This window comes from Globicephala melas, chromosome 3, assembly GCF_963455315.2.
Source record: "Globicephala melas chromosome 3, mGloMel1.2, whole genome shotgun sequence".
NCBI classification, from domain to species: Eukaryota; Metazoa; Chordata; class Mammalia; order Artiodactyla; family Delphinidae; genus Globicephala; species Globicephala melas.
Genome location: NC_083316.1, coordinates 88,341,505 through 88,368,458, shown reverse-complemented (window position 1 = coordinate 88,368,458; position 26,954 = coordinate 88,341,505). Strand labels below are relative to the sequence as shown.

Genomic DNA, 26,954 nt, shown 5'->3' with positions numbered 1-26,954 from the left:
CCACAAAGTTATATACTGTATGATTCCATTTATATAACATTCTTGAAGTGAAAAAATTTTGGGAAAAGGACAGATTAGGGGTAGCCAGGGTTTAGGGCCTGCAGAGTGGAAAAGGGAGGTAAGAATGGTTATAGAAGGAGGATACAAGGGATTCTAGTAGTGTTGGAACTGTTCAGTACCTTGATGGTAGTGGTGGATACATGAATCTAGACAAGTAATAAAATGTTACAGAACTTAACATACACACAACAAAGGAGTACAATTAAAACTGGAGAAATATGAATAAGATTAGTGGATTATGTCAATGTTGATATCCTGGTTGTCACAGTTTTGCAAAATGTTACCATGAGGGGAAACTAGACCAAATGTACAAGGAATTATTATTTCATACAATTGCATATTAATCTACAATTACCTCAAAAGAAATTTCAATTTAAAAAAAAAAGTAATGCCCAGACCTCAAACTACAGGTCGGGGGAAGAACAATAATGTGGAGAGGGCGTCACAAATTTAGCTACATTCTTCCACAAGTAATAGAGCAAAAGCTGCCTATGTCAACCATAAGGAAGATGAAAAAAGAAATTACAAGGAAATTATACAATCATACTGTAGCCAAAAATTACAAAGAGAGACATAGAGCAAGCAGGCGGGGGTACAATACAGACTGATTTGTAATATAAGTTCCAATTGGGCAAGGAATTACTCTGATCTCTTCCCCCACTATCATCTCCAGTGCTTAAAACAGTGCCTTGCATATATAGTAGACAATAAAAATTTGTTAAATGAATTAACTGGTTGAGGCTACACAGCATTATACATGCATCTCCTCATGCCCTACAATCCCTACTTAGCCCTCTTCATTCTTTAGGATACTTAGTGATTCTAGGTATTAATTCTATTATTACTTGTAACACGAGGTATCAAATTTACAACCCTAACCTATAGGTTAAAATTCAAACTCCTTTGCCTGGTAATCCAAGCTGGCCCCAGACAGCCTTCCACCCTCAAACAACAGTACCACAGTTTTCTACCTATGGTCCCTTAAATGTCTCATGATCATACCTCTGTAGCTTTGCAGATGTTGTTCCTTCAGTCTAAATGTTTTTATCCCTTGCCTGCCTGCAGAATTTTCAACAACTAAACTGTAAAGTTGTTTTCTCTGTGAAACCTTCTCTGACCATCCCCACAACCATAATTACCCAGTCCAACTTCGGTGTTCCCTTTTCTCAGATCTCAGGGATCATGTATGTACCTGTGATTAATATAACACCTCTCATAGTATATTTTAATTATTTGTTCAGGTATATTTCTCCCATCAAACTACAATATACATGAAAATAAGAATATTACAGAGTTTTCACTTTTATAACACTGGGGCTAAAATTACTATCCATATACAGTAGGTATTCAATTTATTATAAATAATTGCAAGAGAAAACCCATTTTTTAAAAGATTTGCAAATGAGATTTTAAAATAAGAATTTCTATAATTTAGTGGATACTGAGTACAAATCAGGCAGAAATAGAGTATTATACAAAACTACAGGCATGTCATTAGCAAAGATGTCTATTTTAAGATAGCATCTTTTAAAATACACATCTTTTTAAAAGGCAAAACTAATAAATAGCATCTTTCTTAAAAGGTAAAACTAGTAAAAGTCCTAAAAACATTATTGACTATTTAAATTTATTTAAATCTTTCTTATTTAATGGCATTCAGCTTGGTATTTAGAATCAAGTGAGTTATGCTGAGTTTTCAATTCACCATAAATAGTGATTAAAAACTTTAAAAGAACCATTAAAAACTGCCATATTTTCAAAAATTAGAATTTCATCCTGTATAAAATAGATCTATAAATACATACTTCTTAAACAAAAATGGACACTATTTAATACCAAAATATAAAACAGATAACTAGTTTCCTTGACAGGACAATAGAATTCCCATGGTACTTCTTATAAATATAAGGGTATAGGCAAGTATTTCTTCTAAAATGCCTCTTGTTTTTCAACTTTTGGCTCCACAATTTTTTTACATCCTGGAAACTTTTTTACATTCTCCAAATATACAGAGAAAATACTGCTTTTATATAGCATAAAGAAACTTTAATCTGTACTGAATACTTCCAAGTAAGGAAAATTTATGTTAACACAGATGATATATTGTTGTCACAAATATTTCTTTAATCATTTCATTTTTTAACATTGAAAATAAATTCAAATATACCACAAAGGTATGCTTACATAGAAAAATCAAAAAATAAGTGAATAAAAGCTGTGCCATAGAAACAGGAAATCTTTCATTCTTTCTCCAAGACAAATTTTCATAAGCTGACAAGAAATTTAATAGGAAGATGGCAGAGTAGAAGGACGTGCTCTAACTCCCTCGTGTGAGAACACCGGAATCACAACTAGCTGCTGGACAATCATAGACAGGAAGACACTGGAACTTACCAAAAAAGATACTCCACATCCAAAGACAAAAGAGAAGGCACATTGAGATGGCAGGAGGGGCACAATCACAGTAAAATCAAATCAACAACTGCTGGGTGGGTGACTCACAGGCTGGAGAACCCTTATACCACAGAAGTTCACCCACTGGACAGAAGGTTCTGAGCCCCACGTCAGGCTTCCCAACCTGGGGGTCTGGCAACAGGAGGAGTAATTCCTAGAGAATCATACTTTGAAGGCTAGTGGGATTTGATTGCAGGACTTTGACAGGACTGGGGGAAACAGAGACTCCACTCTTGGAGGGCACACACAAAGCAGTGTGCACATTGGGACCCAGGGGAAGGAGCAGTGACCCCAGGGGAGACTGAACCAGACCTACCTGCTAGTGTTGGAGGGTCTCCTGCAGAAGCGGGGTGGGGGGGCTGTGGCTCACCGTGGGGACAAGGACACTGGCAGCAGAAGTTCTGGGAAGTACTCCTTGGCGTGAGCCCTCCCAGAGTCTGTCATTAGCCCCACCAAAGAGCCCAGGTACACACCAGTGTTGGGTTGCCTCAGGCTAAACAACCAACAGGGAGGGAACCCAGCCCCACCCCCATCAACAGACAAGCAGATTAAAGTTTTACTGAGCTCTGCCCACCAGAGCAAGACTGAGCTCTACCCACCACAAGTCCCTCCCATCAGGAAGCTTGCACAAACCTCTTAGATAGGCTCATCCACCAGACGGCAGACAGCAGAAGAAAGAAGAACTACAATCCTGCAGCCTGGGGAACAGAAACCACATTCACATAAAGATAGACAAGATGAAAAGGCAGAAGCCTATGTACCAGATGAAGGAACAAGATAAAACCCCAGAAAAACAACTAAATGAAGTGGAGATAGGTAACCTTCCAGAAAAGGAATTCAGAATAAGGATAGTGAAGATGACCCAGGACCTCGGAAAGAGAATGGAGGCAAAGATGGAGAAGACGCAAGAAATGTTTAACAAAGACCAGGAAGAATTAAAGAACAAACAAACAGAGATGAACCATACAATAACTGAAATGAAAACTACACTAGCAGGAATCAATAGCAGAATAACGGAGGCAGAAGAACAGATAAGTGACCTGGAAGACAGAATGGTGGAATTCACTGCTGCAGAACAGAATAAAGAAAAAAAATTAAAAGAAATGAAGACAGCCTAAGAGGCCTCTTGGACAACATTAAATGCAACAACATTCGCATTATAGGAGTCCCAGAAGGAGAAAAGAGAGAGGAAAGAACATAGAAAATATCTGAAGAGATTATGGTTGAAAACTTCCCTAACATGGGAACGGAAATAGCCACCCAAGTGCAGGGAGTGCAGTGAGTCCCATACAGGATAAACCCAAGGAGAAACACGCCAAGACACATAGTAATCAAATTGGCAAAAATTAAAGACAAAGAAAAATTATTGAAAGCAGCAAAGGAAAAATGACAAAAAACATACAAGGGAACTCCCATAAGGTTAACAGCTGATTTCTCAGCAGAAACTCTACAAGCCAGAAGGGAGTGGCATGATATACTTAAAGTGATGAAAGGGAAGAAACTACAACCAAGATTACTCTACCCGGCAAAAATCTCATTCAAATTCGATGGAGAAATCAAAAGCTTTACAGACAAGCAAAACCTAAGAGAATTCAGCACCACCAAACCAGCTCTACGGCAAATGCTAAACGAACTTCTCTAAGTGGGAAACAGAAGAGAAGAAAACAACCTACAAAAACAAACCCAAAACAATTAAGAAAATGGTCATAGGAACATACATTTCAATAATTACCTTAAACGTGAATGGATTTAATGCTCCAGCCAACAGAAAGACACAGTCTTGCTGAATGGATACAAAAACAAGACCCATATATATGCTGTCTACAGGAGACCCACTTAAGACCTAGAGACACATACAGACTGAAAGTAAGGGGATGGAAAAAGATTTTCTGTGCAAATGGAAATCAAAAGAAAGCTGGAGTAGCAATACTCATATCAGATAAAATACACTTTAAAATAAAGAATGTTACAAGAGACAAGGAAGGACACTACATAATGATCAAGGGATCAATCCAAGAAGAAGATATAACAATTAAAAATATATATGCACCCAACATAGGAGCACCTCAATACATAAGGCAACTGCTAGCAGCTATAAAAGAGGAAATCGACAGTAACAAAATCATAGTGGGGGACTTTAACACCTCACTTACACCGATAGATAGATCATCCAAAATGAAAATAAATAAGGAAACAGAAGCTTTAAATGACACAATAGACCAGATAGATTTAACTGATATTTATAGGACATTCCATCCAAAAACAGCAGATCACACTTTCTTCTCAAGTGCGCATGGGACATTCTCCAGGATAGATCACATATTGAGTCAGAAATCGAACCTCAGTAAATTTAAGAAAACTGAAATAATATCAAGCATCTTTTCTGACCACAACGCTAAGAGATTAGAAATGAATTACAGGGAAAAAAAACGTAAAAAACACAGACACATGGAGGCTAAACAATACGTTACTAAGTAACCAAGAGATCATTGAAGATATCAAAGAGGAAATCAAAAACTACCTAGAGACAAATGACAAGGAAAACACGACGATCCCAAACCTATGGAATGCAGCAAAAGCAGTTCTAAGAGGGAAGTTTGCAGCTATACAAGCCTACCTCAAGAAACAAGAAAAATCTGAAATAATCAACCTAACCTTACACCTAAAGCAACTAGAGAAAGAAGAACAAACAAAACCCAAAGTTAGCAGAAGGAAAGAAATCATAAAGATCAGAGCAGAAATAAATGAAATAGAAACAAAGAATACAATAGCAAAGATCAATAAAACTAAATCCTGGTTCTTTGAGAAGATAAACAAAATTGATAAACCATTAGCCAGACTCATCAAGAAAAAGAGGTAGAGGACTCAAATCAATAAAATTAGAAATGAAAAAGAAGTTACAACAGACACCGCAGAAATACAAAGCATCCTAAGAGACTACTACAAGCAACTCTATGCCAATAAAATGGACAACCTGGAAGAAATGGACAAATTCTTAGAAAGGTATAACCTTCCAAGTCTGAACCAGGAAGAAATGGAAAATATGAACAGACCAATCACAAGTAATGAAATTGAAACTGTGATTAAAAATCTTCCAACAAACAAAAGTCCAGGACCAGATGGCTTCACAAGTGAATTCTATCAAACATTTAGAGAAGAGCTAACACCCATCCTTCTCAAACTCTTCCAAAACATTACAGAGGAAGGAACACTCCCAAACTCATTCTATGAGGCCACCATCACCCTGATACCAAAACCAGACAAAGATACTACAAAAAAAGAAACTTATAGACCAATATCACTGATGAATATAGATGCAAAAATCCTCAACAAAATACTAGCAAACAGAATCCAACAACATGTTAATAGGATCATACTCCATGATCAAGTGGGATTTATCACAGGGATGCAAGGATTCTTCAATACATGCAAATCTATCAATGTGATACAGCATATTAACAAATTGAAGAAGTAAAACCATATGATCATCTCAATAGATGCAGAAAAAGGTTTTGACAAAATTCAACACCCATTTATGATAAAAACTCTCCAGAAAGTGGGCATACAGGGAAACTACCTCAACATAATAAAGGCCATATATGACAAACCCACAGCTAACATCATTCTCAATGGTGAAAAACTGAAAGCATTTCCTCTAAGATCAGGAACAAGACAAGGATGTCCACACTCACCACTATTATTCAACATAGTTTTGGAAGTCCTAGCCACGGCAATCAGAGAAGAAAAAGAAAAAAAAGGAATACAACTTGGAAAAGAAGAAGTAAAACTGTCACTGTTGGCAGATGACGTGATACAATACACAGAGAATCCTAAAGATGCCACCAGAGCTAATCAATGAATTTGGTACAGTTGCAGGATGCAAAATTAATGCACAGAAATTGCATTCCTATACACTAATGATGAAAAATCTGAAGGAGAAATTAAGAAACACTCCCATTTACCACTGCAACAAAAAGAATAAACCTACCTAGGGAGACAAAAGACCTGTATGCAGAAAACTATAAGACACCGATGAAAGAAATTAAAGATGATACCAACAGATGGAGAGATATACCATGTTCTTGGATTGGAAGAATCAATATTGTGAAAATGACTATACTAACCAAAGCAATCTACAGATTCAATGCAATCCCTATCAAATTACCAATGTCATTTTTTATGGAACTAGAACAAAAAATCTTAAAATTTGTATGGAAACACAAAAGACCCCGAATAGCCAAAGCAGTCTTGAGGGATAAAAACGCAGCTGGAGGAATCAGACTCCCTGACTTCAGACTATACTACAAAACTACAGTAATCAAGACAATATGGTACTGGCACAAAAACAGAAACATAGATTAATGGAACAGGATAGAAAGCCCAGCAATAAACCCACACACCCATGGCCAACTAATCTATGACAAAGGAGGCAAGGATATACAATGGAGAAAGACAGTCTCTTCAATAAGTGGTGCTGGGAAAACTGGACAGCTACCTGTAAAAGAATGAAATTACAACACTCCCTAACACCACACACAAAAATAAACTCAAAATGGATTAGAGACCTATATGTAAGGCTGGACACTATAAAACTCTTAGAGGAAAACATAGGAAGAACACTCTTTGACAAAAATCACAGCAAGACCTTTTTTGATCCACCTCCTAGAGTAATGGAAATAAAAACAAAAATAAACAAATGGGACCTAATGAAACTTCAAAGCTTTTGCACAGCAAAGGAAACCATAAACAAGACAGAAAGACAACCCTCAGAATGAGAGAAAATATGTGCAAATGAATCAATGGACAAAGGATTAATCTCCAAAATATATAAACAGCTCTTGCAGCTCAATATTAAGAAAACAAACAACTCAATCCAAAAATGGGCAGAAGACCTAAACAGACATTTCTCCAAGGAAGACATACAGGTGGCCAAGAAGCACATGAAAAGCTGTTCAACGTCACTAATTATTAGAGAAATGAAAAGCAAAACTACAATGAGGTATCACCTCACACCAGTTAGAATGGGCATCATCAGAAAATCTACAAACAACAAATGCTGGAGAGGGTGTGGAGAAAAGGGAACCCTCTTGCACTGCTGGTGGGAATGTAAATTGATACAGCCACTATGGAGAACAGTATGGAGGTTCCTTAAAAAACTAAAAATAGAATTACCATATGATCCAGCAATCCCACTACTGGGCATATACCCAGAGGTAACCATAATTCAAAAAGACACATGCACCCCAATGTTCACTGCAGCACTATTTACAATAGCCAGGTCATGGAAGCAACCTAAATTCCCATCAACAGACAAATGGATAAAGAAAATGTGGTACATATATACAATGGAATATTACTCAGCCATAAAAAGGAACAAAATTGGGTCATTTGTTGAGACATGGAGGGATCTTGAGACTGTCATACAGAGTGAAGTAAGTCAGAAAGAGAAAAACAAATATCGTATATTAACGCATGCATGTGGAACCTAGAAAAATGGTACAGATGAACTGGTTTACAGGGCAGAAGTTGAGACACAGATGTAGAGAACAAACATATGGACACCAAGTGGGGGAAGCCGCAGGGGGGTGGGGATGGTGGTGTGATGAATTGGGAGATTGGGATTGACATGAATACACTGATGTGTATAAAATTGATGACTAATAAGAACCTGCTGTATAAAAAATTTAAATTTAAAATTTTTTTTAAAAAATTATAGAATTTGAATTTATACTCCTTGATTAATAAAACCCCTCCAAATCAGTTTATGGTTCAAGTTAGTTTATCAGAATATGTTTGTTCATTGATAAAGACTATAAAATCATTTGCCCAAATACAAAAATAATTACTTAACGGTATTTCTTACCTTTTATATTTTTCAATACTGACAGAAGTCAGAAACAGTGACTATGTGAACAAAGTCTTAAGCTGCTTGCAGCAAGACAGAAACAAAGTCACAAAAAGCCACCAAGTGTGCAAGTAATAACCACAGTTACAAAACAAAAAACTAACCTCACATGAATACAAAATGAGGTGCTTTTTCAGAAGCAGTTAAACAGGCTGGAATGAACAGTCACCAAAGTTTAATCACAAAGACAACATCATTCATTATCAGTTAATATATGCTGACCTTGACCACCTTACAGATATGGTACCTAAAACTCCTCCAACACTTTCCTTATTTCAAAGTGTTGCTTTAGCTTAATTTAAAATAAAAGTTAAATTCAACTGAAACAGCACTAGATTGGCCAGACAGCCTATGGGAACAGCATTAATAGATAATGATGTTTCATTGAGAGAGAACACTGAATAAAAGCTGTGTGAGGTTATAAACAAATGAACAACATGCTTGCTTTTAAATTAACTGGTTTTTTTTAATTTTAAAAATGTATTTGAAGAACTGATATTTAAAATTATTTGGGCAGAGCAGGATTATTAACAGAATTTTTGTTTATTTGTTTTAAGCTATTATATAAATCAACAGGTATTTATTCAGTAACCATGGGAGAGATACTGTTAGGGATACAAATATAAATAAAATCCTGGATTACTGCCTTCAAACAACTTACTGTGTATTAAAAATAAATAGACAAGTTCACAGGTAACAATGACACAATTCATTCAGCGACAGAAGTGAGCACCTATTTGCCAGGCATATTTCTCAGTGCTGGGAATATCAAGATGCATAAAATTACAGCCCCTAGTCTCAAGAAGCTCACCACCTACTAGGATTAACAAATGTGGAAACAGACAAATGCCATATAATTAAACAGGTTCACAAATACAAATTGGTTATGAGCTCAGTGGGGATACAGGGGAAGTATGTACCACATTTCTAGAGACAATCAGGGAAGCCTTCACAGAATATAAAAGCCTGAGGTACAAAGTGCTACAAAGACACAGAGAAAGCAAAGAGTACAGCTGAGCAGAGTACTCAAAAAACCTTTATTAAGAAGAGAAGATCATTTCACAATTATATGTGTATCATGCCCTACACCTTAAACTTATACAATGTTATATGTCAATTATATTTCATTAAAGCTAGAAAAACTATTTTTAATCAAAAAAAAAAATCTCTGGCAAGCCTTGAGGGATAGTCATGAAAGGAGCTCATGTACATGCATGTCTCTCTGCAAAGGTGTGTGTAGAGGTGGCTTTGGAAACAGTCCTGGGTTGAAATCCTAACTCTACCATTTCATAACTGTGTAACTGCGCATTTTAATTAACCTCCTAAAAGATCGGTTTTCTTATCTTTAAAATGGGGATAGTAATACCTAGTTTGCAGGGTTATTGTAAAGATTAGATGAGATAAAGTATTTAGTGTGTCCGGCTTTGGAGAGACATTAAAAAGCAGTCATTGCTAATAAAGCATGAGAGAGAGAGAGAACCCACACAAGAGAGAACATAGAAGAGCAAGTGATGGAGGAGGGCTCCTTTCTAAATACAAGTTTGAACATAAGCAAGGATACACAGGCGGAAAAATGGGGAACATGTTTGCGAACCATGGCTAATTTGAAGGAAAACAGGGGAACAAAGTTAAAAGGATTAAGTGCACAATGCATACTAACTTGTATGCCCTAAATTCTCAAACTATAACTGTTATCCGGACACCTCTTGGCCTTTTAACTCTTCCTATATGATCAATTATTATAAAAGAGTTCAGTTTTCAAATTAAGGCCAAATTTTTTTTCCTTCAAGGAGAGTAACAATGTAGGGAGAAGTAAAAATAATTTCAAAATCCATGTGTACTTTCAAATGGGCTCATTAAAGGCACACATATACTAACAGAATGGCAACCAACAAGGTTTCATCAGATATAAATTATATGAACTAGGCCAAAGCCAGTCCCTACTCTGCAGTGAGAAAGCCTGTCAGAGAGCCCATATCAGGCCAAATTTGTGCCACTCTTTAAAACATGGAGGAAAGTCAATTTCATTCTTGACTTTTTTGTATAATTCCATCTTTTCCCAAAAGGCAAGGCCTAACTCCCACTCCTGTCCATCCTTCTCTACAGTCATGCTCCAACAAATCTGTTTTCTTCCTAAATTGTTCTTCTAGAATTCCATTCAGTTTGTAAATAAACTTCGCTAAATCTCTACCCTTTAATTCCCATCAGAAACCTGGTTCCCCCAAAACACAGGCTCTTACGTGGAGACTACACCTTCCCTACATTCCACCACCCACATCCATGGGGCTGGGGGGCGGGGGGAGCGGCAGGGGGGATGAGGGGTGGGTAACATTATCCTGATTCCCTAGTGCCATTATCAAATCACTGGTCTTCCAATCTTATTCAAAAATCTCTTCTCCTTTGAAATTTACACCATTCAGCTCTACCAGATTCTATTCCACCTTGCTGTTATTATTTCCATATCTGCCTCTCAGTCTCCACTTGCTCCCAATCTTATTCTCCAACCCAAGTCTTACCTTCATCCACGGAAATTTTAACCTCTGTAGTCTTTCTCTTCTCCAAAGATCCATTCAATCAAGTCCATTTCAACTACCCATTGCTACTGGCCATAATCTGAATCCAAAACTGTTTCATCTCTGCAATGGTAAATTGTACTATTCTAGTTCTAGACCATAACCTACTACCTTCCTACTCCTCTCTGGAGTCTAAACTGCTACTATACCTACTCTTTGACCTCAAAATGATCTCCAGTCACCCACTATTTCCTCTAAAATTTATCAGCTCCCCCTATATTCTCTCCCTTCTAGGGTAAGGATGTCACTTATCATCCAGAACTAGGGTACTTTTCAGAGTAAAATGAGGTGCTATTCTTCATTATGCCAGGACTACAGGTGTAAACCTGGTCTGTCCTAGACAAACTAGGACATAGAGCCCTCCTACTTCTTTCCCTACACACTGTGAATCAACTGACCTCCCTTAACTTTCTTTCTATTGTACTTGTCCTAAAAACCTCCAACTCTTAATCAATCCTTCTTTCTTCCCCCTAGCCACTTTTTTTTAAAGCTTCACTACCTCTTACTAGTATTTCAAGACTGTGCTAAGATCACCTCCACTAGGCAGCCTTCTCTTGCCTCTTCCCTTTGTTATCATAACATTCAGGAATGACAGTATCCTATTCATGACTGCATCCTCATGTTTCTCATACGATGTCAGGCATATACGTATATTCCCATAGATGTACTCCATGAGCCTCAAAGTTTGACTCTAATTATCTCTCATGTGTTTATTCTGAAGTGCATCATATGAAAAATGATTACTTTTACAATTTCATAGAGATTAAACAAGTCAAAGATAGCAATTACACAAATAAAAACTAGCAGGTATTTTCCTTAGCATGAGCTTTTTAAATTTATCTTCCTCAGATATTCGATTAACTCTGGGTTTTGCCTGTTACTCTCTGCTCGTGATTCTGTCCTCTTACGTTTCAAATATAAAGTCACATCAAACAAATTTTGGAAGTATATGAAGTATAAGTAGAAATGAAAGGACAAGTAGGAAAAGCAAATTTCAGAATATGTATATCAAATGATCCTCTTTTTTAAATTATACAAATATAAACACACGTTTTTTAATACAGTTGGCCCTTCATATACACAGGTTCCACAACCATGGATTCAATCAACCGTGGATGAAAATATTCAAGAATAAAAAATTCCTCAAAGTTCCAGAAAGCAACACTTGAATTTGCCACATGCCAGCAACTATTTCTATAATATTTATATTGTTTTAGGTATTATAAGTAATCTAGAGATGATTTAAAGTACAGGCGTACCTCATTTTATTGCACTCCACTTTCTTTCACTTCGCAGATAATGCGTTTTTTACAAACTGATGGTCTGTAACAACCCCACATCGAGCAAGTCTGTCGGCACCATTTTTCCAACAGCAGTTGCTCACTTCATGTCTCTGTGTTACATTTTGGTAATTCTCTCAGTAATTCAAACTTTTCATTACTATTACGTCAGTTATGGTGATCTGTGATCAGTGATCTTTGATGTTACTACTATGATTCACTGAAAGCTCAGATGATGGTTAGCATTTTTCAGCAATAAAGCATTTTTTAATCAAGGTATGTACATTGTTTTTTAAAACATAATGCTATTTATTGCACACTTAGTAAACCACAGTACAGTGTAAACATAACTTTTATATGCACTGGGAAACCAAAAATTTAGTGTGACTTGCTTTACTGCAATATTCACCTTATTACAGTAGCCTAGAACCAAACCCACAATATCTCTGACACAGCCTGTACATGGGAGGATGTGTGTAGGCTACATGCAAACACCATGCCATCTATATAAGAGACTTGAGCATCCTCAGATTCTGGTATCAGCAGGGGGTCCTGCATCATTGATATCCCTTGCAAACACCAAGGGATGACTATATACGTTTTAAAAGTTCAAACTGATACACATCAAACCTTTAACATTAGCTACCTCTGAAGAATGAGAGTTAGAATACTGAGAAGAATGTCACTTTTTATTTTATGTATCTCTAGCTTGTATTTTTATAAGAGGGCATATTCATTTTATGATGTTAACAAAATTTAAAGAAAAGACTCCCCAACAAGTTTTTTTTTAAGACTGAGGACTGAGGAGATAAAAATCAAATTTCAGAGATGAATGCTTCACATTAAAAATTATTTCTCCTTCATGGGACTACCCTGGCAGTCCAGTGGTTAAGACCCCATGCTTGCAATGCAGGGGGCAAAGGTTCGATCCCTGGTTGGGGAACTAAGATGTCTCATGCCGCACGGCGTGGCCAAAAAAAAAAAAAAAAATTTATTTCTCCCTCAAATATAGTTAATTTATTTTTATTCAGAAAATGACAAAGGTATTTATATCATGAGACAGAAAAATCTCCCAATTGTATTCACATAACAGAATCTTGACCCCTCTCACAGAATGCTTCTGGTTTCCAGGGAACAATTTTATCCCTGTTCCATATCCCAGGCTCCTGAACCAAAAGTCTCATCCTTCTCTATTCCCTCATTTTTTTCAGGTTTTACCTGAACCAATTCTAGCTCTAATTCAGCACCTCAACAATAAATTGATCTAACCACAGGTTGAACCATTACTGTAGTTGCCCAGGAAAGGAATCTTTGTCTTTTTGCTCTTAGTAAACGCCTTTCATTCATTTATTTATTTTATTTATTTATTTTTATTATTTTTTTTTTTTTTTTTGCGGTACGCGGGTGTCTCACTGTTGTGGCCTCTCCCGTTGTGGAGCACAGGCTCCAGACGCGCAGGCTCAGCGGCCATGGCTCATGGGCCCAGCCGCTCCGCGGCATGGGGGATCTTCCCAGAACGGGGCACGAACCCGTGTCCCCTGCATCGGCAGGCGGACTCTCAACCACTGCGCCACCAGGGAAGCCCCATTCATTTATTTATTCATTATTCATCCAATAAGTACTTTTAAAATGTCTACAATACGCCAGACACTAAGTGAAGTCTTGAGTACAGAGATAAAAAAGTACTGGTCACAGCCTCAGGAAGCTTATTTGAGGAAAGGAATAGTTCTAATACCTAACAATAACTGCTCTAAGGAATCCCTGTACCAAGTATAGTAAAAACACAGAAGTATAATCTAATCCTGCCTGAAGGAAAAGTCTTCATAGACATCCCTAAAACATCCAGAGTAGTTCCTTCCTCACTGGCACTTATCTTCCTTTCCTCTCGACCAAAATATGACTCTCCCCACTTGGAAAATACTGCTTAAAACTTACCTCCCACTTCCTCCCCACAAAGCTCCACTTGTTCCTAAATTCCATGCAATTCTTAAAGAAAACCAAACAAATCTGTGAAACTCAAAAGCCAGCAAGGAAGGAAGAAAGAAACACTCACTGAAGGCCAGCCCTACACAAGTACCAGAGAGAGCAGGTACTTAGATCTTTTCTTATTGTGCCTAGCTCCGATTGTCTCTACTAACTTACTTATATATCATTTGCATTTCAATCTACTTCCCACTTGAAATTGTGCATTTTTCAAAGATGAAGACTTAGACTGCTAAAGCTTTGTAACGTCCACAGTGACTACGTATATATTCCTAGGTATAATCAACTGGTGAGGAGGTGGGAGTGGGCCACTGTAGGTGGGAGAATAACTCCTGCAGACTTCAGTTGTTTTAAATGAATTTCAATTGCCAACTGGTGCCAGTGGGTTGAATACAACATAAATTTCCCAGTTTTTTTTTATCTTTAACTTAATGCAACCAAATGTAGAAACCTCAGCCAAAGTATATTTAAAGTTGGATTGATGTTTTTCAAAAAAAGCTTGTAATAAACAATTTTATCTCCAGCAACCTCAGAGAATTGGAAGGAAAAAGCAAACTGCAAATAAGTTTTGGATGAATAATGTTCTCAGAAACCAGGCAATTCTCAAGAAAGACATTAAGTATACACAAACTATATATTTTAAGAGAAAATACAGATAGATAATGAAAAACAAAAAGAGGTGGGGACTGTTCAAGATTAAAAGAGAATAAAGAGATAAGAATCAAATACAGTGCATGAAACCTGATTGAATCCTAAATCCAAAAAACTCAAAAAAAAATGTTTAGGGACAACTGGGGAGATCTGAATATGGACCATTATATTAAACATATTCTTAAATTAATGTTAATTTTCTTATATAAATATTGATAATATAACCATGCAGAAAATTATCCATATTCTTAGGAAATGCACGCTTAAAAATTTATATTCTATATTTATGTATAATATAAATATAATATATATTTTTAATATAGTTTCTAGCAGTTTTTAAAATATATAAATAGATAAAGAGAGAGAAAATGTAGCAAAAATTAAATGAGTGAATACAGATGAAAGGTGATATGGGTGTTCATTGTCCCGCATTTTCCATTTTTTCTGTAGCACTGAACATTTTCAAAATGAAATATTGAAGGGGTGGGAAGATGGCTTGAGAAGATGCCAGCTTGACAGAAGCATAAGGGGTAAAAGCAGCACTAGCCTCAGCAAACTTGAAAATCAACTGTGTGATCTTGGGCAGGTCATGGAAGCTCTCTAGGTCTCAGCTGAAAGAAGAGGAAGTGAATGATCTCTAAGGTAACCTTCCAGCTACAAAATCCCATTATTCAACTACTTCTTCTCAGCTCTAAAACTCAAAAGATAACCAAATGCGAAGAAGGAAAACTCACAGGACTGTAAAAAAAAAATAAAGTATTTAAAACAGCTAACCAAATGCTTGTCACAAACAATAAATATTAACTCCTCTCTTTTGAAAACACTGTAAAAATTCTTCAGCAAAAAAAATACAAAAGAAAGATATGACTACTAATTAACTTAGAAAAAATAAGTAACACAGAAGTGCAAAGGTCTACTTTAATATCTATTCAATTTCTATTGAATTAAAAACTGTGTTTGCACCTAAAATAAAGCAAAACAATGTATTAACTAGTACATATTACAAATCTGTCAGATGCTTTTATTTCCAGCACTAATGTTATTTGTAGCATTATAATTAATTTCCCTTTTGGTAAAACAACTAATCCTTGAGATAATGGGAAAGATAATTATCTAAAAAGATTCTGTACCTGATGCTAGCACCCACCCAGTTGCTCAAAACCCAAAAATCATGGAGTCATCCTTGAGTAACACTCTTTCCACACCAAAAATATCCATAGATTTTGACTAAAAAAAAAGAAAGTCATCTCATATCCATCCATCTCGCTCTTGTTGCTAACATCTTAATCAGGGCACCACTATGTCTCACCTTAGCTCCTAAAATTGCCAGCTTTCAGTCCCAGCCCACTTAGTCCATTCCTCACATAGAAGCTAAAACGATGATATCATTTAAGAACAAAACAAACTACATGCCAAACCCTTCAAAGCCCTGAATATTTCTATAACTTCTTCCTACCCATCTCCGTCTCTCCTACTATGTCAGCCACAATGCAATTTTTTAAATTCCTCAAATTCACCAAGCTCTTTCCTCCTTCAAAGTCTTTGTACCCACTATTCCTTTTTTTTTCTTGTTTTCCACCCAGCTTTATTGAGATATTATTGACATATAAGATATGTAAGTTTAAGGTGTACAATGTGATAATTAGATGCACGTATACATTGTAAAATGATTATCACAATAAAGTTGGTTAACGTCTCCATACCTTCACATAATTACAACTGAGTGTGTGTGTGTGTGTGTGTGTGTGTGTGTGTGTGTGTAAGTGAGTGGTGTTGGCATTTAAGATCTATTCTCTCAAAAACTTTCAAGTATATAATACAGTATTTTTAATTAGATTCACCATGTTCTACATTAGATCCCCAGAAGTTATTCATCTTATAGCTAGGAGTTTGCACTCTTTGACCAGCATCTCCCCATTTCTCCCATTTCCCAGACTCTGGCAACCACAATTCCACTCTCTATTTCTATGAGTTTGGCTTTTTAAGATTCCACATAAAAGTGAGAACACACAGTATTTGCCTTTCTCTGTTTGACTTATTTCACTCTTCCATTCATTCAAATGAGAATGCTTTCCCCACCAAAAATATCACCACCACCATGCCCCCCCACACACACACACACCCTCCTTGAAATAGCTCCTTCTCATATATAGGTTTCACCTTAAATACCAACTCCTTAGAGGAGTTTTTTGTGACCACCCTATCTGAAGTAGCTCCGGCCACCTTATCTCCAAGTCATTTACTTTCCTCCAAAAAATTTACTGCAATTCATAATTATTTTGCCAGTGTAGTTCTTAACCTCTCCCATCCTCTAGAATATAAGCTATAAAGATAGGATATCCAACTTATCCATCATTATATCACCAGAATCCCCAGGAAATTCTCTGATCCTTAATACAAGCCTATTAATGTGCATCAAATAAATGAATAAAAAGGTAAATGAATACAGGACTATATTAGATAATGGACTAATAATGCTATTAATGGAAATAAAAAAAACCAGCAGAAGAAGTAAGTGTTTAAGAAGAAAAATAAAATACACTGAGTTTGGTACAAGGCAGTTGAAAATATGGGACTGGTGGGCACACAGGTCGGGAAAGAGATACAGAGTTGGCTTCTGCTGTCTGTAAGTGTTAGTTGAAAAAAATAATAACTAAATCACAAATGGAATAGAATGCAGTAGGATAAATGCCAAGCAAAAAAATAAATAACACAAATATAAAATGATTGTAGCCTGCCTAGGTAGGAGAATAACATAAAGAACACTATAAAATTAAAACAAGTCAAAACTGTTTTCACAGTTTCAGAGGAAAAAAATATATATCTATATATATGTATATATATGTATTAATATATGTGTGTGTGTGTGTATATATATATATAAATTTATTTAGTAATTTACTAAGAAGAGTAAAGTAATCCTACCTTACTACTATTCGTTGCTGGTCATATCTTAGCTAAAGTAGCAGGTCCATGTTGAAGGATTACACATTAGGGATGAGGAAGACACTTGAGAAAACGTGCAGTGAAGTCTCACGGGAATCGTCATATGTCTAGGCAGAAAACATGAGCTGCAAGAAGAAATTCAAGGAGTCAGAACTGTTCACTACAGAGAAAAAGGTAAAAATGGACACATGGAGTATGGTAGGCTCCTACTGGAAATCAACTTTGGCAGTTCATCACGCTCACGACATTAAAAATCAGGATGCTATGCTTACCTAGCTTGTCCATCCCCTGCTTACTCTCTCCCCTTTCTTTCCACAACTTTCTCAATAAGTAATGCATTTTATCTTCTCCCTAACCTATTTCCTCAGTTTTGAAGAGGTAATTCATGTTTTTCTCCATTTTCACAGCATAAAACTAATTTCAAATTTGAAACACATTAGAAGAAGCAAAATTTTAAATATTTTATATATAATATGTTAAGATATTACAGCCTAAAGAAATAACTAACTATGTAAGAAAAACTTTGTCAAAGGCTGGGAAGGTTTGGGAAGGATTCTCCTGGCAAACACCCACTTTCTTTGTCTAACATGATTCGGTATGCCAAAGCATGGCTCTGATGTTGGCTGCTCTCATTCAATCCTTGAAACTAGGAGAATTTCTAAGATGTTCCTTGGTCACTGGCTCTCATCTTTACCACTGATGTTGAATGTGCAGTTTACAGCCCTGTCACAGTTTCTCATTTTTTGCCTCATGCCCTCATATTTCTAACCCTGACTTCTTGGTTTATAATCAACTCTCTTCTTTCAAGCTCCTCTTTTCTGTTTGCCTATTCTGTTTCCTGTCATTGCTTGCTTTGTCATTGTCATTGCTTCCTTGACTTTCGCATGAATCAGAGGACATTTCATAGATGTTACCAAGAAATAAGATTATTCCTTTCCTTCTGGTCAGGAAACTAACCAAACACAGTATATCAGGAATATCTTCCACGTCTCCTACTCTTCTAAGCTTTTTACGCGTTTCCAAAAGCATTCCTTCTTTGCCCCCTAACAAGCATTTTACTTTTCTAGATTTGACAAGGTTCTCAATGCTAGAATGGGTTGGAAACCTAATCAACATACAATGAAAGTGTTATTATATTCCTCTTCTTCCACTAAACTGTGACGTGATTAAGGACAGGGGTTATTATCTTAATATAGCCAGCATCCTACACAATACCTGAACGTTATAGCCACCAAACAAGTGGCTACTGAATGGATGAAATTCCAAGGGGAATTATGGCTTTCTCTGATTTGTACACTTTGGTGTAAAGTAAGGCTTTGACAAAAGTTGTCAAAGCCTTAAAATGATATTTAAATATGGAAGTTTTAATCATGACTTCTATACTGCTTTCAATCGAGTATCTTAAATCAAACCTCCAATATTAAACAGTACTACAGATTTCCAAGAAACAAAATGTAGTGAATGTGTACCTAAGTATACACACATTACATATGTTATCTAATTCCACTTCAAACACAGACCTCAAAATTACTGGACAATCTGTTTAAAATTTTTTCAGCTTCTCTTCTCTATCAGCAAAGGAACTTGAGAGATGTCTAGAATTCCATATTCTAGTCTCTCACTATGATACAGAAAGTTATTTTCAAAGACTTAAGAACAAGAAAGACAACTATTCTACTGGGATTTCATATCCAACATTGAGCAGTGGCAAACGTCTTGCTTAAGGAAGCTAGCCAAAGTACATAGGTATTACTTATGTAACACTCTCTAACTCAAGTCTTTTCTACAATTTTTATTTTTCAATGAAAAAAATAATATTCCACTTGAAATAGTTTGAGTTAAAAATAAATAACAGCTTTCTCGGTAGTATCTCTAAATGGAACATTTCCTTATTCAAATTACTATAAATCCATGAATAAAACTTATATTCCTTGTATTACTTCAAAGGTATTATCATCCTTAGCAGAGCTCAGCAAAGGTTTCTATAGACAAGTGAAAATGTATAATAACTACTATCTAGTGCACCTTAATCATTCCCACCAACTTGCTCAATTATACGGGCTACCATCTCTAACTCACACTCACAGCCAAACATAGTTCCTATTCCCTGAATGTGCTTCTCATTATGACTAGGACTAGGGTGAGACAAGAGAGGTGCCCAGGGTGCAAAATTTACAGACACTCACTCTCAGGGTCATGCAAGTGCCACCCTGCAGTTGCATGACCCTAAAAGTGAGTATCGATGTACACTTTGTGTCCCAGGCATCTCTTTTGCCTCACCCCAGTCCTGGCCCTACTTCTCCTTCTGATCTCTACTTCTCCTACTTCTCCAATAGGTAACATCCCAATTCTGATAAACCAAAATCTAATTCTGATAAACCAAATATCTAAAATCAAGCAATGAATTTAAATTTAATTTTATATCCATTTAAAATTATGTTTTCAAAGAAAATTTCTTATTCATGATGTGATGTTAGGTGATAAATAGATCAGGCAGGAATGCCTACATACAGTAAGAGTCTAAGCTTTCAAAACAAAATGAGTGTGAGTTGCATGTGAGTGTAAGTGATGGACCTGTGTTGTTTTCAACTCCCTTCCTTTTGGTAGCAGCATTTAAATTTTCTTCTGTTGAACCACCCTTCTCTATTGTCAATCACTGTAGTTTGTGTGGCACTGATCCTTTCCACTCTCAAGTTACTGAAATAAACAGGAAGTTCCTGGAATAGGTGCAGGTGGAATAGGCGCCCAGGTCTGGACAATCAGCATATTCCCTGCCCCAAGCAGTGGTTCAGGAATGAGCATGTGACCCAATTGGACCAATAAGACTCAATCCCAAAATTTTGCAGGACCTAATCAGAAAGAAAACTTTCAGCTGAGGTTGCTAAACTGAAAGAACACAGTAAGTACCTATTTGACAGTGAGCCAACCCAAAGAAGTGCCAAGGGATGACAAGAGAAACGAAGAAAACTTTGAAAACATTTTATCTCTAGATTTAATCACGTCTGAGTTCAGGTGAGTTCAGATGTAGCTGCTGGAATGCAGAATTATTAATGGGAAAGAATTCTCTCTGGATTTCTCAAGTTCCTGCACAGTCAGAGCCTTCTAAGCAAAAGGTACTACAAGGGTATTTGCATAACAGACAAACTTAGAAACTAGAAACAATATCTCCCTAAAGATAGAGACCTCCAATGAGAAATAAAGCCCTTTGGTTCCCTTCCCTGTAAGACATTTACTTATATTTTTTAACTTATATTTCTTATGTTACTTCATATTTTTTTAAAGCCTTATTTATCTTAGAATAGATTTGGCCTTTTTTTAATATATATATATAAATTTATTTATTTATTTTTGGCTGTGTTGGGTCTTCGTTGCTGCACGTGGGCTTTCTCTAGTTGTGGCGAGCGGGGGCTACTCTTCATTGTGGTGCACGGGCTTCTCATTGTGGTGGCTTCTCTTGTTGCGGAGCACGGGCTCTAGAGTGCAGGCTCAGTAGTTGTGGCGCACGGCCTTAGTTGCTCCACAGCATGTGGGATCTTCCCAGACCAGGGCTTGAACCTCTGTCCCCTGCATTGGCAGGTGGATTCTTAACCACTGTGCCACCAAGGGGTCCCGTTACTTCATATTTTTTATACTTATATTGACTTATAGTCTAGGTTAATAAATCTAATGACACTTTCCCCCTCTCCCCTACAGAAGATTTGCTAAATGAGTAATCTCTCTCCCTCTGCAGGGTGTTCTCATCAGTGTTTTAGAATTATCAATTACATGTTGCAATAAACTATTTTGGCTTATTTATTAATTCATTCAACAAATATTTGCTGGAAGCCTACTAAAATATGTGTCATGAATTTTCCTACACACACACACAACAGAGACAAAAATTCCTGCCCTCATGGAGATTATATTCTAGAGAGAGGGAAAAAAATACAAAATAAGTAAGTAAAATGCAAAGTGCTAAGTGGTGATAAGGGCTATAAAGAAAGAAAAAGCAGGAGAAGGATAAGGGCTATAATGAAGGAAAAGGTGGGAAAAGGTAACAAGTATGGGGGAGGTAGGAGATTTCAGATTTTTGTTCGGTAATCAAAGAACTTACAGAGGAAGTCCTATTTCAGCAAGGACCTAGAGCAGATGGGGAAGTGAGTCATATGGATATCTGGAGAAGAGCATTCCAGGCTGGGGGAACAGTAAGTCAAAATACCTACTTAAGGAAGACCAAGGAGGCCTACATGGGGTGAGCGGTGGAGACAACAGTAAAATCTGAGTTCAGAGAAAGATCCTCAGGAGGGAGGGAGAGCAGGACCACAAAACTAGCTCATTTTAAGGACTTGAGCTTGTACTCTGAGTTACACGGGAAGCTAGTGAAAGATTCTGAGAAAAAGTGATGTAATCTCTTACATTTCAAAAGAATGTTATTAGTATTCTGAGGCAAATATTCTGAGAGTACCAGTAGTAGTGGGGAGACTTGCTAGGAGTTATGTAGAAGGAGAGAGAAGATGGTGTTGAACCAAAGTGACCCAAGTAGAGGTGATAAGAACTGGTCAGATGTCAGATATATTTTGAAGCCAACAGAATATACTGAAACATTGTATTGGGGAGGTGAAAGAAAAAGAGTCAAGGATAACTTCGAGGTTTGGAGTCTGAGCATTAACACAAATGGAGTTGCCACTTACAGAGATGGGAAGGATTGATTTTTTAACTGAATTTCTATCACTGGCATACAAAAGAAGACTGACAAATATAAAAATTTATGCTGGAAATCAATAATTACAAATGACAGCCCTAAAGTGTAGAACTGATTGAGTCAATAAAAGAAAATGAAGGGAATCTGGTATCCCTGTATTATAGGGTGAGAAGTCACCAATCCATAATAAGCAAAACATCTGGTAAATTCCCACCTCAAAAAAAAAAAGCAGACTACTTGCCTAGTAAGGATGGAACTGAAGGGCACTTAGTAAAAATGTCAGGATGTTGGTATATTGCCTACTATGCAGCAGTCTTCAGTAAGGCCCCTCAAAAGAAAAGCAAACTTTGAGTGAAGTCTTAATAAAAGGAAAATCTTTTCAGTCTTTCATTACAAATTCAAGACAGCTGATTATCTTGCAGTTTACATGGTTGAAAATCAAATATCCCTAAACTAAAATTTGGGTCTTTAACCACACAAAATAAAAGGTGGGGAAAGCCTGGTGCTCTGGGCTCCTCCCCAACCAACCTAGCCAAAAATATATTTACAGCCTGGAAGCAGGAACAAACCAATTGTGCACCGTTACTTCAATAAGTTGCTCTGAATGGCCTAGAGACAGAGGCCAAGATGAAGATTGAGAAGCCTAGGATTTGCTTGATTCCAAACCTCAGTACTATTGACATATTGAACTGGAAAATTCTTTGTTGTGGGAGGCTGTCCTGTGCATTGCAGGATGTTTAACAGTATCCCTGGGCACTACCTCTACATGCCAGTGACACCTGCCTACTCACCCCACCACCCCCTATTGTGATAATAATAATGTCTCCAGACATTGCCAAATATCCCGAGGTAAAAATAAAATAAAATAAAATAATGTCCCCTGTTGGAGAACTACTCACTGAATTAGGGTGGCAAAGTTGTTTAGAGACATACCAGGGCAATAGTTTGATTCAAGGACTAGGCTTTGGGCTTTAGGTACTGGGGAGACTGTTGGTCAAATACAAATAAATCAAAAACCTACTAAGTTTATAAGAAAGTTGTATTGACTAAGAAACTCCCAACAAAGATTTGTTACTGCTCAGCCCTCAAGATGTTCTCCTGGACTCCAAGCTCTCATCAATAGCAAAAGGGCTGCTAAAACTGTGCAGGCCCCAGTAAGGGAATTCTTCTCAATACCCATGTTGGCTGTGACCAGGAGGAGAAATAACAAAGATCTTCCTGGGTGGTAGAACAAGAGACAGCCATGTTGGCTAATCAAAAATCTTATTCCACTGGGCTTCCCTGGTGGCGCAGTGGTTGAGAGTCCGCCTGCCGATGCAGGGGACACGGGTTTGTGCCCCGGTCTGGGAAGATTCCACATGCCGCGGAGCGGCTGGGCCCGTGAGCCATGGCTGCTGAGCCTGCGTGTCCGGAGCCTGTGCTCCGCAACGGGAGAGGCCACAACAGTGAGAGGCCCGCATACCGCAAAAAAAAAAAAAAAAATCTTATTCCACTGCCCAGGCAGAGTCCTTGCCACCTCTGTCTGACCAATGAAATATGTACAGATCATGGACTGGAAAATCTCTGTGGGTTACTTCCCCTTTTTTTCTTTTCTAATTAAGAGTTTTTATTGTCCTTATGTTATCTTCCTTCTATCACCGAATACTGGCTTTATTACAATTAGTTATATTTATGATTTAACCATAAGTTTTTTGACCCTGAGACTGTCTTTTCAAACAGAACTGAGAGAAATTACCCAGCGATTCTAGACTTAAAGTTTGATGCAGTAATTAAACAAGTCTTTGAGTTGTCTTCCTCTGTTGGGGGTCAAGTGGTAAATGCACTGGAAGTTTTAAGTGAAACACTGCATTATATTAGATGAGGGCATTTTTTCAAGGGTTTATATATGAGGGAGGACATGGATGCACACTAGGAGGATTACAGTGAATGTTTTTTGGTTATGCTTGCCCAGCATCAACTCCCACTTCCCATGGTAACAGTACCTTCTTTCTTTCAGTGAACCACCAACCCTGACTCTCAGTCCACAAGGTTCAGACCACGTGGCTGACCACACTTCCTATTCCCAGTTCCAATAGTTAACACGTGATCCAGACCTGGCCTATCATCATATACTATTCCCCTGACCACAGGATCAAAGATGGAAACATGACCTAACTCATTCAATGAGATGTAATCCCAGGGCTTTTGCTAAAACTATGAGTAGGAAAAGTGTTTTTTATGTTGGGCTTGCTAAACTGAAAGAATGTAAACCATCAGGGAGCTCCTCATGGAGAAATCCTACCTGAGAGCATATCTAACACAGGAGAAAGCCACTGAGTTTGCTGAGGCCACTGAGCCCTTGAATCCATCCATACCTAAAGAGAATACACTCCTGTTTTTTCCAGTGCCCTAAGATACTGTGAGTAGGGGTTTAGTCTCATGCAACTGAAAGGTATTAAAAATCTAGTATCATTACCAGTTAGACAAAACTGGGGTTAGTTTTCAAACCAAAAAAAAAAAAAAACTGAAGATATAAGCATTAAATTATTTGCCTAAATTCATACAACTAATTACAGGTAGCACAGATGCAACCCTAAATGGGTCTAGCTCTAATAGTCATGCTCTTTCCACTACATCTACTCTCTCTCTCAAGAAAACAGTCTGAAACTTCTCTACGCTTTAAAATTATCTGTAGCCATAAAGTAAGACCTTACATGAAGTGAGTATTCTACTAACATTTGTTGAATAACCAAAAAAAGAAGAATTTCACACCTTCTTCCTCTCTGTCCCATTCCTGCAACAACTTGCCTCTTGTATAGCATAGAACATTTCTGCGTTATTTTTACAATGTAAGCTACCTTAAGGACATGTAATAGCAAGTGTCTTTAAGCTAAGTCACTTCAATTTTAGACTGCCAGTTTCAGTGATGGGGTAAATTGGCTCCAAAATATTAATAGAACATCATAACCTTAGAAAGAGACCATCACCACTGACTAGCTACTATTGTTATAATTAATTGTGAAACTCAGAAAAGGACACCCATATTATCTTTTAAGTGAGAATACTATTGTTTATTTTAGTATTTTAAGATATTTGTCAGAATGACATTAACTTCTAGAAAGTAGCAGCTATTTACAAATAGTCAAATCTCTATCAATATTATTGTTGAGTGTGAGAGAGAAGGGAAATGGGATAGAATTTATGAATATAAGACCCCTGACATTTTCAAGAAATTTAAAAACCATGAGAATTTTTTTTTTTTTTTTTTTTTTTTTTTTGCGGTACGCGGGCCTCTCACTGTTGTGGCTTCTCCCGTTGTGGAGCACAGGCTCCGGACGCGCAGGCTCAGCGGCCATGGCTCACGGGCCCAGCCGCTCCGCGGCATGTGGGATCTTCCTGGTCCGGGGCACGAACCCGTGTCCCCTGCATCGGCAGGCGGACTCTCAACCACTGAGCCACCAGGGAAGCCCCCATGAGAATTTTTGACAGAGCTGAAACATTCAATAACAATGCTCCACAAGGCAAGTTTTGTTTCCCTAGAAGGTGTGGTAGATTGATTCACATCCAGACTCACTGGATTCAACATTCCATTTTTAAACATATTGAAAAATGCCCATTTTCTGGCTAAGATCTACCACTTTCTTAGGCCTCTACTTTTTCTTCACTTCTAGCAGCTGGCTTTCTTTTTCAGGAAAATTTTTACAAAGAAGCAACATTTTATCACTTGACAAAAGTTATTATACAGGATAACTTCACACTGAGAACAAAGTCAAGGTGAGATGTAGACACTGGGCAGTTAGGTGAGGTCATGCATATCTTAGGGTCTCACTTCCAATAAGAGGAAATTATTTCAGTAAAACTTCAAATACTTCAAAATGGACTTTTAGAGTCACTCCCAAGTAATTGAAACTGAAAATATTAAGTCCAGGACTGCTAATAGTTCACTATGTTTAGACTTTTATCATTTCATTTATTTGAGATTTAGCATATCAAAGACCTAAATTTAAATCCCAGGTATCACTTTATAGCTAAATCTCCTTGGATATGACCTAAGATTGGTTCCAGATCACAAAAAGAAAATACAAGCTACCCAATCTACAGGGCTGTGATGAAAATAAAAACAAATGTACAAAAATGCCTAACATTTTTAGCAGGCACTAAAGAAATGTCAATGCCTCTCCCCCATAACAATATCTGAATTTACTCAAAAACTTTTACTGACAGAAACTGTTTCTTCCTTAGAAATGTTGAGGAGGGGATAAAAAAGGGCTATGCATAAATAATCATAATACAATATATTATATATATACATATATACACACACATAACTATTGGTAAGAGAAAGAAATCAGCCTCCTGCTTTGCAAAAAGTTTTATTATATATAAATCTAGATGAAAATTCTTATCCTTTGTCCAACATAATTGTTTATAAATAATCAGGA

At 37.1% G+C, this 26,954-nt stretch overlaps 1 protein-coding gene across 6 annotated transcripts in view; it reads right to left on the bottom strand.

Moving 5' to 3' along the window:
• The window catches only part of FER (FER tyrosine kinase), a 465,769-nt gene that overhangs the window by 432,416 nt on the left and 6,399 nt on the right, over positions 1-26,954 (bottom strand). For 5 of the 6 annotated variants that reach the window (XM_070045166.1, XM_070045168.1, XM_070045167.1 and 2 more), the window contains exon 2: positions 17,832-17,977. The exons of the other annotated variant lie outside the window; for it this stretch is intronic. The gene's annotated coding sequence lies outside the window, so the exon portion shown is untranslated. The remainder of the gene's footprint in view (positions 1-17,831; positions 17,978-26,954) is intronic. 6 annotated transcript variants of the gene reach the window in all.